We start from the raw sequence: 15870 nt of genomic DNA, 5'->3' as shown, positions 1-15870 counted from the left end.
CGTGAAAGGATTCTTTTCCTTTCTGCCAGTTAAATTTTACCAAATCTCACACAAGATCCTTCTTGTTAAAGCTGAGTTCCACTCCTGAAAAGCATAACATCTTCAGCACTACTAATTGCAAAATGTCAGGGACTCTATCTACTGGGCAGACTAGAAAACTAGTATTTACTTTCAAACAATTGAAAGTAGAGTATAACGTGACAAGTAGATACATCTGCTCCAGGTTTTTTTAAAAGTTCATGTGTACACTTATGAGTTGTATGTGCAGCCTCTTTTATTTATTGTAATTATATTTATTGTATTGTAAAGAGAAAATTAAGTCAACTTGAACAATAAACCAAAACATTTTTAAAAGAATATTAATTACTGAAAGAAATAAAATTAAGATGTTAAAAAAGAATATTAATTACAAAAAAGAATTAAAAACAATTTTATTTAAAAACACCTCCTCTCATGTACTGCATCTGTCTCTGTAGGTTTGAGTTCTAAGTTGGCCAAAGTATTTTTTCTCAGTCTGAGGCTTAGTTTCCTCATACATAAAATAAGAATATTGATACTTACCTCATAAGGTAAGGATTATGTAAGATGAATAAGGAAAGTGCTTAGAAAAGTGAATAAAACATATAATAGGTTTTCAGTATATGTAAAGGATGCAACAGACACCATCAAAATATTGTGGTTTTTTTTTAAGAAGTCTAACGGTGAGGCAAAGGGTATAGACCTGTGAGCACTAACAAGCTCTTCAGATAACAGCAGTGTTCACTAATCTAAACAAGATTATCTAGGTAAACAATGTACTAGAGTTCTCCAGTTACTCTTTAGTAATATTTATACAAACAAGAAGGAAAGTCACCAATAGCTCTAAGAATAATATGCATAACTGCATGTGTGCTTTAGGAAAGTCACATATGGAAACATTGAATGCACACAGAATTGACATCTCAGAACTGATATCCCAGTAACATATGACTTCTGTAATGATTATACTCCCACTGTGACTTCAAAATATTCCCTTAATGAATTATCTAATATATAGATATCCATTCACTTCTCTATTAATCTCTCATTTAAATTTTGAAGTCTATTTCCTTTATAAGTTCATTTACTATTTGATTTACATTTTATTCTCTTCAAAATAATTTCTAGTACAAATAGGACTTTGGGATTTTACTCTTACATTTATTCAAAGCTCAGAAGTCTCTTTAAAAAGTCACTTTAAAACAACTGTTTAAAAGACTAACTATAATTTACTGGCAAAGAGAGATACCTGTAAAAGGTTTGATGGTTCCTAGCTATTGAACCATAGAATATTTTTTCTTCTCTATTTTCTTATATTTTCTCTGCCCAAATTAACATTGTTGTGAGTACCTTTATCATGTTCGTGTATGCAATTAATTGCATGTTACATATAATATGTGTTCAATATATAGTAGCAAATTTAAGGTCAGGAAGAAACCCACATAAGGAATCCTCATTGTGGGGGGCCTGGGTGGCTCAGTGGGTTAAAGCCTCTGCCTTCAGCTCAGGTCATGATCCCGGTGTTCTGGGATTGAGTCCACATCAGGCTCTCTGCTCAGCAGGGAGCCTGCTTCCTCCTCTCTCTCCCTGCTTCTCTGCTTACTTGTGATCTCTGTCTGTCAAATAAATAAAATCTTAAAAAAAAAAGAAATCCTCACTGTAATTACTAGTATTTATTGGGAAAATATCCTACTCAATAACCTAAAGCAGAAAAGAAATAAATGACTTAGCATACATAAACTTGGATTTACCTTTCAAAGCCTTAAGAAAGAAGATTTTATGAAAAATGTTGACAGTCTGTCCTAAAAACCTGTGTATGGGTATAGGTGTCATGTGTTTTTTGTGTTTGTTTTGTTGAACAATATAAACTTCTTGAGGCAAAGATGGCAGGAATGCTTTTCATTTGAAAGAATAGTCACTGAGTGCCAGATACTGAAATAGGTCTAGAAAGAGAAACCAGAATTGATTCTACCCTCAAAGAACTAACAAATTAATAAAGATTGGCTAGAAATGGCTCTAGTAAGTGCTAAAACACAATTCTATAGATTTTCCATTTATTATTGTCCAAGCTGAGACACCTATGAGAATAAAAAGAACACTAGGCATAAAAATTAGGTATGTCTCAGGTACACATGAATGTATGGTTGGTCTTTCAAGTTACTTGAAAATTTCCATCCACATACAAAAGAGGGAATGTTAAATTCTGTCCATGGGGTGAGAGATAAGGGTAATGGTTATAGAGATTAGGAATGAATTCAAGGATATAATATTTGGACTAAATTTCTGACTAATAAAATAATTAATAAACATTTACTTAGTTCTAACTATGTGCCAGGAAACATGTTAGGATCTGGGGACATAAAAACCAAACATAAGATCCTGATCTCAATGTCTTATAGTGGTGTTGGTGGGGAGTGGAGACAGATAATAATAGAAATAGACAGATAATAATAGAAATATATATATATAATTGATATAATTGATATATATAATTGATAATTAAAAATTGTGACAAGTGGGGTGCCTGAGTGTTTCAGTGGGTTGAGCCTCTGCCTTCGGCTCAGATCATGATCTCAGGATCCTGGGATCTAGCCCCACATTGGGCTCTCTGCTCAGCCGGAAACCTGCTTCCCCCTCTCTCACTCCCTGTCTCTCTGCCTACTTGTGATATCTCTTTCTGTCAAACAAATAAATAAAAAATCTTTTTAAAAATTGTGACAAGTGATTAAACATTAAAAAAAAGCAGGAAGGTATCAATTAAGCATTAAAGAAAAGAGTAACAATTTTTTGGCAAGGAAGAGTTTTCTAAATTATAAATATATAATGCCTTAGTTAACATCTTATGCTTAATATTACTGGTAAGGAGCAATAAATGAAAGCATTGAAGATGGATAAAGGAAAATAGTTACTTTTGCTCAAAAAAGAAGGTAAATAGGGAGAAAATTTTCAAAGATGATGTTCTACAATGTAAGGATGTGCACTCTGACCATTAAAATTTAACATAGTACTGAGTGTCTTAGCCTGAGCAACAGAAAACAAAAAGAAATAAAAAGCATCCAAATTGGTGAGGAAGAAGTCAAACTTTCACTACTTGCAGATGACATGATACTCTACATAGAAAACCTAAAGAATCCACCAAAAAATAGCTAGAACTAATACATGAATTCAGTAAGGTCACAAGATATAAAATCAATGTACATAAATCTGTTGCAATACTACAGACCAATAATGAATCAGGGGAAAAATAAATCAAGGAATCAATCCCATTTACAATTGCAAAAATCTATAAGATACCTAAAAATAAACCTAACCAGAGAGGTAAAAGATCTGTACTCCAAAAACTATAGAACACTTGTGAAAAAACTTGAGCAGGACACAAATAAATGAAGAAACATTCTATCCTCATGGATTGGAAGAACAAATATTGTTAAAATGTCTACATTACCCAAAGCAATCTACACATTTAATGAAATCCCTATAAAAATATCACCAAGATTGGGGCACCTGGGTGGCTCAGGGGGTTAAAGCATCTGCCTTCGGCTCGGGTCATGGTCCCAGGGTCCTGGGATCGAGCCCCACATCAGGCTTTCTTCTCAGCAGGGAGCCTGCTTCCTCCTCTCTCTCTGTCTGCCTCTCTGCCTGCTTGTGATCTCTATCTGTCAAATAAATAAATAAAAATTTAAAAATATATATATATCACCAGGATTTTTCACAGAGATAGAACAAACAATCCTAAAATTTGTATGGAACCTCAAAAGACCCCAAATGGTGAAAGCAATCCTGAAAAAAAAAAAAAAGCTGGTCATCAAGATTCAGGACTATAATCTATGTTGTAAAGCTTTAGTCATCAAGACAGTATGGTACTGGCACAAAAACAGACACATAGATCAATGGAACAGAATATAGAACCCAGAAATGGACCCACAATTATATGGTCAATTAATCTTCAACAAAGCAGGAAAGAATCCTCAAAGGAAAAAGTCTCTTCAGTAAATGGTGTTGGGAAACCTGGAGAGCAATATGCAGAAGAATGAAACTGGTCCACTTCCTTACACAACAGACAAAAATAAATTGAACATGTTTGAGAGAGCTAAAAATGAGACCTGAAGCCATAAAAATCCTAGGGGATAACACAGGTAACAAACTCCTTGGCCTCAGCCATAGCAACTTCTTACTACATACATCACCAGAGGCAAAGAAACAAAGCCAAAAACAAATTTTGGGACTTCATCAAGATAAAAATCTTCTGTATAGCAAAGGAAACAATCAATAAAGTAAAATTCAGGCCTATGGAATAGGAGAAGGTATTTGAAAGTGACATATCTGATAAAGGTTTTGTATCCAAAATCTATAAGGAATTTGGCAAACTCAACACTCAAAAACCAAAAAGCCCAGTTGAGAAATGGACAGAAGATGAGAATACACACTTTTTCAAAAACATATAGAGGGCTAAGAGACACATTAAAAGATATTGAACATCACTCATCATTAGGGAAATACAAATCAAAACCACAATGGGATACCACTTCACATATTTAAGAATGGCTAAAATTAACAACACAAGAAAAAAATGGATGTTGGTGAGGATGTGGGGAAAGGGGAAACCCTCTTGCACTGATGGTGGCAATGTAAACTGGTGCAGCCACTCTGAAAAACACTATGGAGGTTTCTAAAACAGATAAAAATATAACTATCCTATGGCCCAGAAGTTGCACTACTAGGTAATTACCCAATAGATTTTAAAAAAATGCAAAGGAGTTCATGCACCACAATATTTGTAGCAGCATTATCAACAATAGCCAAACTCCAAAGATACCCCAAATATCCATTGACAGATGAATGCATAAACAAGATGTGGAGAGGGAAGTTTAGATGGCAGAAGAGTAGAGGACCTTGTTTCTTTTTTTTTTTCCTTGTTTCTTCTGGTCCTATGAATTTAGCTAGATAACTATCAAATCATTCTGAATATCTCTAATCCAACCTGAAATGTAAGAAAGGAACTGCTGGATTTCTACAAATAGAAAGGTGACCACTTTTTTTGCAAAGTAAGAAGTGTTGAGAAGTGAATCTGAAAGGATATATTAAAAGATAAATGGGGGGAGGAGGGAGCCTCTGTAAGTCAGCTACTAGAAAGTGATTTAACTAACCATGGAGCACAAAAACAGAACCTTTAGAAATCTGCACCAGTAAGAAACATACAAGCCTGAAATGTGCCCAGGTGGCAAAGCAGGGTAAAATCCTAGGTGGGACAGTGTGGTCTCAGGATTTTCAGGGTCATGAAAAGAATCAGGCTGCCTTAGCCAACAGAGTTCCCTAGCACTGGAGCAGGGAAACCGGTCATGGTCAGTGACTTCAGAAAGGGCTCTCAGCTCCTTCATAAACTGTGAATTATGGTATGACCTAGTGAACACTCTCCATGAGGGGGCCCTTCAAAGAGCAGAAATGAAGCAACACTCCTCCTCTGTGGAGGGTCAGTGAGAGTTCAAACCACAGGAGCCTGCAGATTTTGGCACAAATGAAAGTGAAGACTGCTTATCTCTGAGTGTTTACTGAAGAGAAGGGTCCAGGATCTTTCAGCTCTGGGACTGGAGATCAGGACATGAACATATTTATTTTGATCTTCTAAAGAAGTGCAGAGGGTTTTAGAGGGGAGGTGGTGAGGGGATGGGGTTAACCCACTGATGGGTATTAAGGAGGGCACATATTGCATGGAGCACTCGGTGTTATACACAAACAAAAACTAATGATGCACTGTATGGTGACTAACATAACATAATAAAAAAAAATAAATGAATGAAAAAAAAAAGATGCAGAAAGCCTTCAGGTAACAGAAGGCAAGTAGAGGAACCGGTAGCAGCTTACACTGAACCTGGGCCCCTTGCAAGGGGCAGTGCAATGCCAAAAAGCAAAGACACCTGGGAACCAGTGCAGCAGGTCCTTCCCCCAGAAGACCATCTCAAACAACAGGTGAATACCAAGTTTACAGAGCACATAGGACAGCAAAACTCCAAGGCTAGGGGAAAACAATACATAGAATTCAAGGCTTTTTCTTAAGGTTTGTTTATCTTACAGTTTAATATTTTCCTTTTCCTTATATCTTTTTTCATTTTCAACTAGTTTCTTATTTATCAATCATTTATTTTTAGTTTTTTTAAAACTTTCATTGTTTATATTTTATAGGTATATTCTTTATTTTCGCTTCCTTTCATGGTATCCAATTTCATTGTTTGTATATATAAAAGTTTTTCTTTTTGAACAATTTTGGGATATAGTGTGTTCTAAGAAACAGACCAAAATACACCCAAAAACTAAGTATATCACCCTTTTTTTCCACCAGTGAGATTATATTATCACCCCCCCCATTTTTTTCTTCTTTTCATCTTTAGATTATGACATTTTCAGATCTGTCTAGTGTGTATTTCACCTGGGTCGTGGTTGATATTTTTAATTTTGTTCTCTTCTTCACCCATTCTTCTCAGAACAAAAGGCCTAGAAGGAGGAATTCACAACAAAAGAAAGAACTAGAGGTAATAATCTCTGCCACAGATCTAATTGATATGGATATATATAAAATGTCAGAGCTGGAATTTAGGATAAAGATCATAACATTACTACCTGGACTAAAAAAAAAAAAAAGCATAAAAGATACTCAAGAATCTCTTAGTGCAGAAATAAAACTTAATCATGTTCAAATTAAAAGTGTTTTAACTGAGATGCAGCCTAAATTGGATGTTCTAACAGCTAGGGTAAATGAGGCAGAAGACAGAGTAAGTGACATATAAGTTGATGGAAAGAAAAGAAGGTGAGGAAAGAAGAGAAAAACAACTAATGAACTATGAGGGGAGGCTTCAATAAATCAGTGATAACATAAACCAAAAAAAATATTAGAATTACTAGGGTCCCTGAGGAAGAAGAAACAGAGAGAGGGGAACAGTAGGTATACTTGAGCAAATCATAGCTAAGAATGTCCCTAATCTGGGGAATTAAACAGACATTCAAGTCCAAAAGGAAGAGAGGACCCCACTAAAAATCAATACAAACAAATCAACACACCAAAATATAGGAATTTACAAAATATTTCAAATTTCATAGATAAAGAGAAAATCTTTAAAACAGCTTGAGACAAGAGGTTCTTAACCTACAGGCATAGAATATAAGGCTGGCAACAAAGACTTGCTTGGCAAGCTAGAAAGGGATGGCATGATATATTCTGGATAGTAAATGAGAAAAACTCATACAGCCAAGAATAATTTATTCAGCTATCAATCAGAATGTTTTATCCAGACCATCATTCAGAACGTAAGGAGAGATAAAGAACTTCCAGGACAAAGAAAATAAAAGAATTTGTGTCACCAGCCAGCCTGCAATAATGGGGATCCTGTAAGTGAAGAGAGAGCCCAAAAGTAACATAGACCAGAAAGAAACAGGGACAATCTACAGAAACAGGGACTTTACAGGAAATAAAATGACATTAAATTCATATTTTTCAATAGTTACTTTGAACGTAAATGGGCAAAATGCTCCAATCAAAAGGCACAGGGTATCACGTTAGATAAAAAAGCAAAACCCACTGATATGCTGTCTACAAGAGACTCACTTTGACCCTAGATAACCTCCAGATTGAAGGTGAGGGGGTGAAGAACCACTTATCATGCTAATAGACCTCAAAAGAAAGCTGTAGTACAATACTCATATCTGACAAATTAGACTGTAAACTAAAGACTGTAAGGGTCTATCCAACAACAACAACAACAACAACAACAAACCCTAACAATTATAAATATTTGTGTTCCTAACTTGGGAATAGGCAATTTTATCAACCAATTAATAACAAATTAGAGAAACACATTGATAAAAATACAAAAGTAATAAGGGTCTTCAACATCTCATTCACAGCAATGGACAGATCATCTAAGAAGAAGATCAACAAGGAAACAAGGGCTTTGAATGACACACTGGACCAGATGGACTTCACAGATATAAACAGAACATTCCAACATAAAGCAACGGAATAGACATCCTTCTTGAGTGCACATAGAACATTCCCCAGAATAGATCACATACTGAGTTGCAAATCAGGTCTCAACCAATACCAAAAGGTTGGTATTATTCCCTGCATATTTTCAGACCACAATGCTTTAAAACTTTTACTCAATCATGAATGGAAATTTGGAAGGAACTCAAACACTTAGAGAATAAATACCATCTTATTAAAGAATGAGTGGGCCAACTATATTGTGGGTAACTGGACATAAGAAAAAAATAAGAATGAAGAAGATGGATAGAAAATAATTTTTAAAATTATGGAAACAAATGAAAATGAAAACAACTGTTCAGAACCATTGGGAAACAGCAAAGGTTGTCCTATGGGGGAAGTACATAGAAATCCAAGCATATCTAAAAAAAACTAAGGGTCTCAAATACACAAGCTAACCTCGCACCTGAAAAAGTTGGAGAAAGAACAAATAAAGCCTAAACCAAGCAAGAGAAGAGACATAATAAAGATTAAGTGCAGAAATCAATGAAATATAAACCAGAAAAAACAGTAGAATAGATTGATGAAACTAGAAGCTGGATCTTTGAAAGAATTAATAACATCAACAAGCCCCTAGCCAGACTTATCAAAATGCAGAGAGAAAGGACCCAAATTAATAAAATCATGAAAGAAAGAGAAGACATCATGGCTAATAGCAAAGAAATATAACTTTAAGAACATATTATGAGCAACTATATGCAAATAAATTAGACCATCTGGAAGAAATGGATCTATTCTTAGAAACTTATAAACTATCAAAATTGAAATAGGAAGAAATAGAAAACCTGAACAGACCCACAGCCAGCAAGGAAATTGAAGAAGTAATCTAAAAATCTCGCAAACAAGAGTCCAGGGACTGATGGCTTCCCAGGGGAATTCAACAAAACATTTGAAGAATAAATAATACCTATTCTCCCGAAGCCATTTCAGAAAAAAGAAAGGGAAAGAAAACTTCCAAACTCAGTCTCTTAGGCCAGCATTACCTTGATCCAAAAACCAGACAAAGAACCCATCAAAAAGGAGAATTACAGAACAATATCCCTGATGAACTTTGATACTAAAATATGCTGTTGCCCCTTGGAACCATTTGTTACTTAAACTGTAACCCCTGGAGGATTTTACTAGTTACCAAGCACATTTAGATATGGCCTTAAGAAATACATATACTGGGGGGAGGAGTCAAGATGGCGGAGAAGTAGCAGGCTGAGACTACTTCAGCTAGCCGGAGATCAGCTAGATAGCTTATCTAAAGATTGCAAACACCTACAAATCCATCGGCAGATCGAAGAGAAGAACAGCAATTCTGGAAACAGAAAAACAACCACTTTCTGAAAGGTAGGACTGGCGGAGACGTGAATCCAAAGCGATGGGAAGATAGACCCCGGGGGGAGGGGCTGGCTCCCGGCAAGCAGCGGAGCAACAGAGCACAAAATCAGGACTTTTAAAAGTCTGTTCCACTGAGGGACATCGCTCCAGAGGCTAAACCGGGGCGAAGCACACGCGGGGTCAGCGTGGCCTCAAGGCCCGCAGGGTCACAGAAGGATCGGGGGTCTCTGAGTGTCACAGAGCTTGCGCGTATTGGAACGGGGAAGCTGGCTACAGAGAGCTGACAGTAAGCTCACAGCTCGGTGTTACCTAGAAACTGCCACAGGCTCGGTGAGCTCGGAGCGTGGCCGAGGGCAGGCAGACGGGAGTAACTGGGCTCTGTTCTCTGAGGGCACACGGACGAGTGGGGCCCCGGGCTCTTGGCTCCTCTGGGCCGGAGTCCAGGAGGCCGCCATTTGTATTCCCGTCCTCCGTAACTCTACAGAAAGCGGTCAGGGAACAAAAGCTCCTGAAAGCAAACCTGAGCGGATTACTCAGCCCAGCCCCTGGTAAGGGCAGTGCAATTCAGCCTGGGGCAAAGACACTTGAGAATCACTACACCAGGCCCCTCCCCCAGAATATCAACAAGAAATCCAGCCAAGACCAAGTTCACCTACCAAGGAGTACGGTTTCAATACCAACGAGAACAGCAGAATTCCAGAGGAGGAGAAAGCAAAGCACGGAACTCATGGCTTTCTCCCTGTGATTTGTTTTTTTTTTTTTTTAGTCTTGCAGTTAATTTAATTTTTTTCTTTTTCTTTTTTATTTTTTTCTTTTTTTCTCGCCTTTGGGTAAAAAATTTTTTTTAATTTTTACCCTTTTCTTTTTTAACGTTTTTTAACTAGTTTATCTAATATATATTTTTTTCTTTTTTATATTTTTCTTTATTCGTTTTCTTTTTTTTAAATTCTTTTCTTTTCTTTTCTTTTTCTTTCTTCCTTTTTGAACCTCTTTTTATCCCCTTTCTCCCCCCTCACGATTTGGGATCTCTTCTGATTTGGTTAAAGCATATTTTCCTGGGGTTGTTGCCACCCTTTTAGTATTTTACTTGCTCCTTCATATACCCTTATCTGGGCAAAATGACAAGACGGAAAAATTCACCACAAAAAAAAGAACAAGAGGCAGTATCAAAGGCTAGGGACCTAATCAATACAGACATTGGTAATATGTCAGATCTAGAGTTCAGAATGACAATTCTCAAGGTTCTAGCCGGGCTTGAAAAAGGCATGGAAGATATTAGAGAAACCCTCTCAGGAGATATAAAAGCCCTTTCTGGAGAAATAAAAGAACTAAAATCTAGCCAAGTTGAAATCAAAAAAGCTATTAATGAGGTGCAATAAAAAATGGAGGCTCTCACTGCTAGGATAAATGAGGCAGAAGAAAGAATTAGTGATATAGAAGACCAAATGACAGAGAATAAAGAAGCTGAGCAAAAGAGGGACAAACAGCTACTGGACCACGAGGGGAGAATTCGGAGATAAGTGACACCATAAGATGAAACAACATTAGAATAATTGGGATTCCAGAAGAAGAAGAAAGAGAGAGGGGAGCAGAAGGTATACTGGAGAGAATTATTGGGGAGAATTTCCCCAATATGGCAAAGGGAAAGAGCATCAAAATTCAGGAGGTTCACAGAACGCCCCTCAAAATCAATAAGAATAGGACCAAATCCCATCACCTAATAGTAAAATTCACAAGTCTTAGTGACAAAGAGAAAATCCTGAAAGCAGCCCGGGAAAAGAAGTCTGTAACATACAATGGTAAAAATATTATATTGGCAGCTGACTTATCCACAGAGACCTGGCAGGCCAGAAAGAGCTGGCATGATATTTTCAGAGCACTAAACGAGAAAAACATGCAGCCCAGAATACTATATCCAGCTAGGCTATCATTGAAAATAGAAGGAGAGATTAAAAGCTTCCAGGACAAACAAAAACTGAAAGAATTTGCAAACACCAAACCAGCTCTACAGGAAATATTGAAAGGGGTCCTCTAAGCAAAGAGAGAGCCTACAAGTGGTAGATCAGAAAGGAACAGAGACCATATACAGTAACAGTCACCTTACAGGCAATACAATGGCACTAAATTCATATCTGTCAATAGTTACCCTGAATGTTAATGGGCTAAATGCCCCTGTCAAAAGACACAGGGTATCAGAATGGATAAAAAAACAAAACCCATCTATATGTTGCCTCCAAGAAACTCATTTTAAGCCCGAAGACACCTCCAGATTTAAAGTGAGGGGGTGGAAAAGAATCTACCATGCTAATGGACATCAGTAGAAAGCAGGAGTGGCAATCCTTATATCAGATCAATTAGATTTTAAGCCAAAGGCTATAATAAGAGATGAGGAAGGACACTATATAATACTCAAAGTGTCTGTCCAACAAGAAGATCTAACAATTTTAAATATCTATGCCCCAACGTGGGAGCAGCCAACTATATAAACCAATTAATAACAAAATCAAAGAAACACATCAACAATAATACAATAATAGTAGGGGACTTTAACACTCCCCTCACTGAAATGGACAGATCATCCAAGCAAAAGATCAGCAAGGAAATAAAGGCCTTAAATGACACACTGGACCAGATGGACATCACAGATATATTCAGAATATTTCATCCCAAAGCAACAGAATACACATTCTTCTCTAGTGCACATGGAACATTCTCCAGACTAGATCACATCCTCGGTCCTAAAGCAGGACTCAACTGGTATCAAAAGATTGGGATCATTCCCTGCATATTTTCAGACCACAATGCTCTAAAGCTAGAACTCAACCACAAAAGGAAGTTTGGAAGGAACCCAAATACATGGAGACTAAACAGCATTCTTCTAAAGAATTAATGGGTCAACCGGGAAATTAAAGAAGAATTGAAAAAAATCATGGAAACAAATGACAATGAAAATACAAGGGTTCAAAATCTGTGGGACACAACAAAGGCAGTCCTGAGAGGAAAATATATAGCAGTGCAAGCCTTTCTCAAGAAACAAGAAAGGTCTCAGATACACAACCTAACCCTACACCTAAAGGAGCTGGAGAAAGAACAAGAAAGAAACCCTAAGCCCAGCAAGAGAAGAGAAATCATAAAGATCAGAGCAGAAATCAATAAAATAGAAACCAAAAAAACAATAGACCAAATCAACGAAACTAGGAGCTGGTTCTTTGAAAGAATTAATAAAATTGATAAACACCTGGCCCGACTTATCAAAAAGAAAAGAGAAAGGACCCAAATAAATAAAATCATGAATGAAAGAGGAGAGATCACAACTAACACCAAAGAAATACAAACTATTATAAGAACATACTATGAGCAACTCTACGCCCACAAATTTGACAATCTGGAAGAAATGGATGCATTCCTAGAAACATATAAACTACCACAACTGAACCAGGAAGAAATAGAAAGCCTGAACAGACCCATAACCAGTAAGGAGATTGAAACAGTCATTAAAAATCTCCAAACAAACAAAAGCCCAGGGCCAGACGGCTTCCCGGGGGAATTCTACCAAACATTTAAAGAAGAACTAATTCCTATTCTCATGAAACTGTTCCAAAAAATAGAAGTGGAAGGAAAACTTCCAAACTCATTTTATGAGGCCAGCATCACCTTGATCCCAAAACCGGACAAGGATCCCATCAAAAAAGAGAGCTATAGACCAAAATCCTTGATGAACACAGATGGGAAAATTCTCACCAAAATACTAGCCAATAGGATTCAACAGTACATTAAAAGGATTATTCACCACGACCAAGTGGGATTTATTCCAGGGCTGCAAGGTTGGCTCAACATCCGCAAATCAGTCAATGTGATACAACACATCAATAAAAGAAAGAACAAGAACCATATGATACTCTCAATAGATGCTGAAAAAGCATTTGACAAAGTACAGCATCTCTTCCTGATCAAAACTCTTCAAAGTGTAGGGATAGAGGGCACATACCTCAATATCATCAAAGCCATCTATGAAAAACCCACCGCAAATATCATTCTCAATGGAGAAAAACTGAAAGCTTTTCCGCTAAGGTCAGGAACACGGCAGGGATGTCCATTATCACCACTGCTATTCAACATAGTACTAGAGGTCCTAGCCTCAGCAATCAGACAACAAAAGGAAATTAAAGGCATCCAAATCGGCAAAGAAGAAGTCAAATTATCACTCTTCGCAGATGATATGATACTATATGTGGAAAACCCAAAAGACTCCACTCCAAAACTGCTAGAACTTGTCCAGGAATTCAGTAAAGTGTCAGGATATAAAATCAATGCACAGAAATCAGTTGCATTTCTCTACACCAACAACAAGACAGAAGAAAGAGAAATTAAGGAGTCAATCCCATTTACAATTGCACCCAAAACCCTAAGATACCTAGGAATAAACCTAACCAAAGAGGCACAGAATCTATACTCAGAATACTATAAAGTACTCATGAAAGAAATTGAGGAAGACACAAAGAAATGGAAAAATGTTCCATGCTCCTGGATTGGAAGAATATATATTGTGAAAATGTCTATGCTACCTAAAGCAATCTACACATTTAATGCAATTCCTATCAAAGTATGATCCATCTTTTTCAAAGAAATGGAACAAATAATTCTAAAATTTATATGGAACCAGAAAAGACCTCGAATAGCCAAAGGGATATTGAAAAAGAAAGCCAAAGTTGTTGGCATCACAATTCCGGACTTCAAGCTCTATTACAAAGCTGTCATCATCAAGACAGCATGGTACTGGCACAAAAACAGACACATAGATCAATGGAACAGAATAGAGAGCCCAGAAATAGACCCTCAACTCTATGGTCAACTAATCTTTGACAAAGCAATAAAGAATGTCCAATGGAAAAAAGACAGCCTCTTCAATAAATGGTGCTGGGAAAATTGGACAGCCACATGCAGAAAAATGAAATTGGACCATTTCCTTACACCACACACGAAAATAGACTCAAAATGGATGAAGGACCTCAATGTGTGAAAGGAATCCATCAAAATCCTTGAGGAGAACACAGGCAGCAACCTCTTCGACCTCAGCCGCAGCAACATCTTCCTAGGAACATCGCCAAAGGCAAGGGAAGCAAGGGCAAAAATGAACTATTGGGATTTCATCAAGATCAAAAGCTTTTGCACAGCAAAGGAAACAGTTAATAAAATCAAAAGACAACTGACAGAATGGGAGAAGATATTTGCAAACGACATATCAGATAAAGGACTAGTGTCCAAAATCTATAAAGAACTTAGCAAACTCAACACCCAAAGAACAAATAATCCAATCAAGAAATGGGCAGAGGACATGAACAGACATTTCTGTAAAGAAGACATCCAGATGGCCAACAGACACATGAAAAAGTGCTCCATATCACTCGGCATCAGGGAAATACAAATCAAAACCACAATGAGGTATCACCTCACACCAGTCAGAATGGCTAAAATCAACAAGTCAGGAAATGACAGATGCTGTCTAGGATGTGGAGAAAGGGGAACCCGCCTACACTGTTAGTGGGAATGCAAGCTGGTGCAGCCACTCTGGAAAACAGCATGGAGGTTCCTCAAAATGTTGAAAATAGAACTGCCCTATGACCCAGCAATTGCACTATTGGGTACTTACCCTAAAGATACAAACGTAGTGATCCAAAGGGGCACATGCACCCGAATGTTTATAGCAGCAATGTCCACAATAGCCAAACTATGGAAAGAACCTAGATGTCCATCAACAGATGAATGGATAAAAAAGAAGTGGTATATATACACAATGGAATACTATGCAGCCATCAAAAGAAATGAAATCTTGCCATTTGCAACAACATGGATGGAACTAGAGCGTATCATGCTTAGTGAAATAAGTCAAACGGAGAAAGACAACTATCATATGATCTCCCTGATATGAGGAAGTGGTGATGCAACATGGGGGCTTAAGTGGGTAGAAGAAGAATCAATGAAACAAGATGGATTTGGGAGGGAGACAAACCATAAATGACTCTTAATCTCACAAAACAAACTGAGGGTTGCTGGGGGGAGGGTGGTTGGGAGAAGGGGGTGGGATTATGGACATTGGGGAGGGTATGTGCTTTGGTGAGTGCTGTGAAGTGTGTAAACCTGGTGATTCACAGACCTGTACCCCTGGGGATAAAAATATATGTTTATAAAAAAAAAAAAGAAATACATATACTGACAACAGGTCTTTGGGGAGAAGGACGATATACGACCTTGAAGCTGGGCAGCTGGGGATACCTGGCTCACTCAGGGCGCAAGGCCGCCTTTTCACAGAAGCCGGGCAGCTGGGAACGCCCGGCCTGCCCAGGGCGGAACGCGGCCTGCTTCAGGGAAGCAGAGCACCTGGGAACGCCCTGTCAGCTCAGGGTGGATCGAAAACCACCTGCTTCCCTTATCCGTTATTGCTCCTTTCTCATCCTAGAAGTGCCCGTTTTTTAGTTTAGATGAGTCCTTTG

The 15870-nt window shown here is 37.6% G+C and overlaps 1 protein-coding gene across 6 annotated transcripts in view; it reads right to left on the bottom strand.

Annotated features, from left to right (window-relative positions):
* ZC3H12B (zinc finger CCCH-type containing 12B) overlaps positions 1–15870 on the bottom strand; it is a 624873-nt gene that overhangs the window by 101849 nt on the left and 507154 nt on the right. The window contains exon 1 of one of the 6 annotated variants that reach the window (XM_032329790.1): positions 3523–3553. The exons of the other annotated variants lie outside the window; for them this stretch is intronic. The gene's annotated coding sequence lies outside the window, so the exon portion shown is untranslated. Of the gene's footprint in view, positions 1–3522; positions 3554–15870 lie in introns of those variants that run through there. 6 annotated transcript variants of the gene reach the window in all.

Source organism: Mustela erminea, chromosome X (assembly GCF_009829155.1).
Source record: "Mustela erminea isolate mMusErm1 chromosome X, mMusErm1.Pri, whole genome shotgun sequence".
NCBI lineage: Eukaryota > Metazoa > Chordata > Mammalia > Carnivora > Mustelidae > Mustela > Mustela erminea.
The sequence above is the reverse complement of the archived record's forward strand: the minus strand, read 5'-3'. Positions and strand labels throughout refer to the sequence as shown.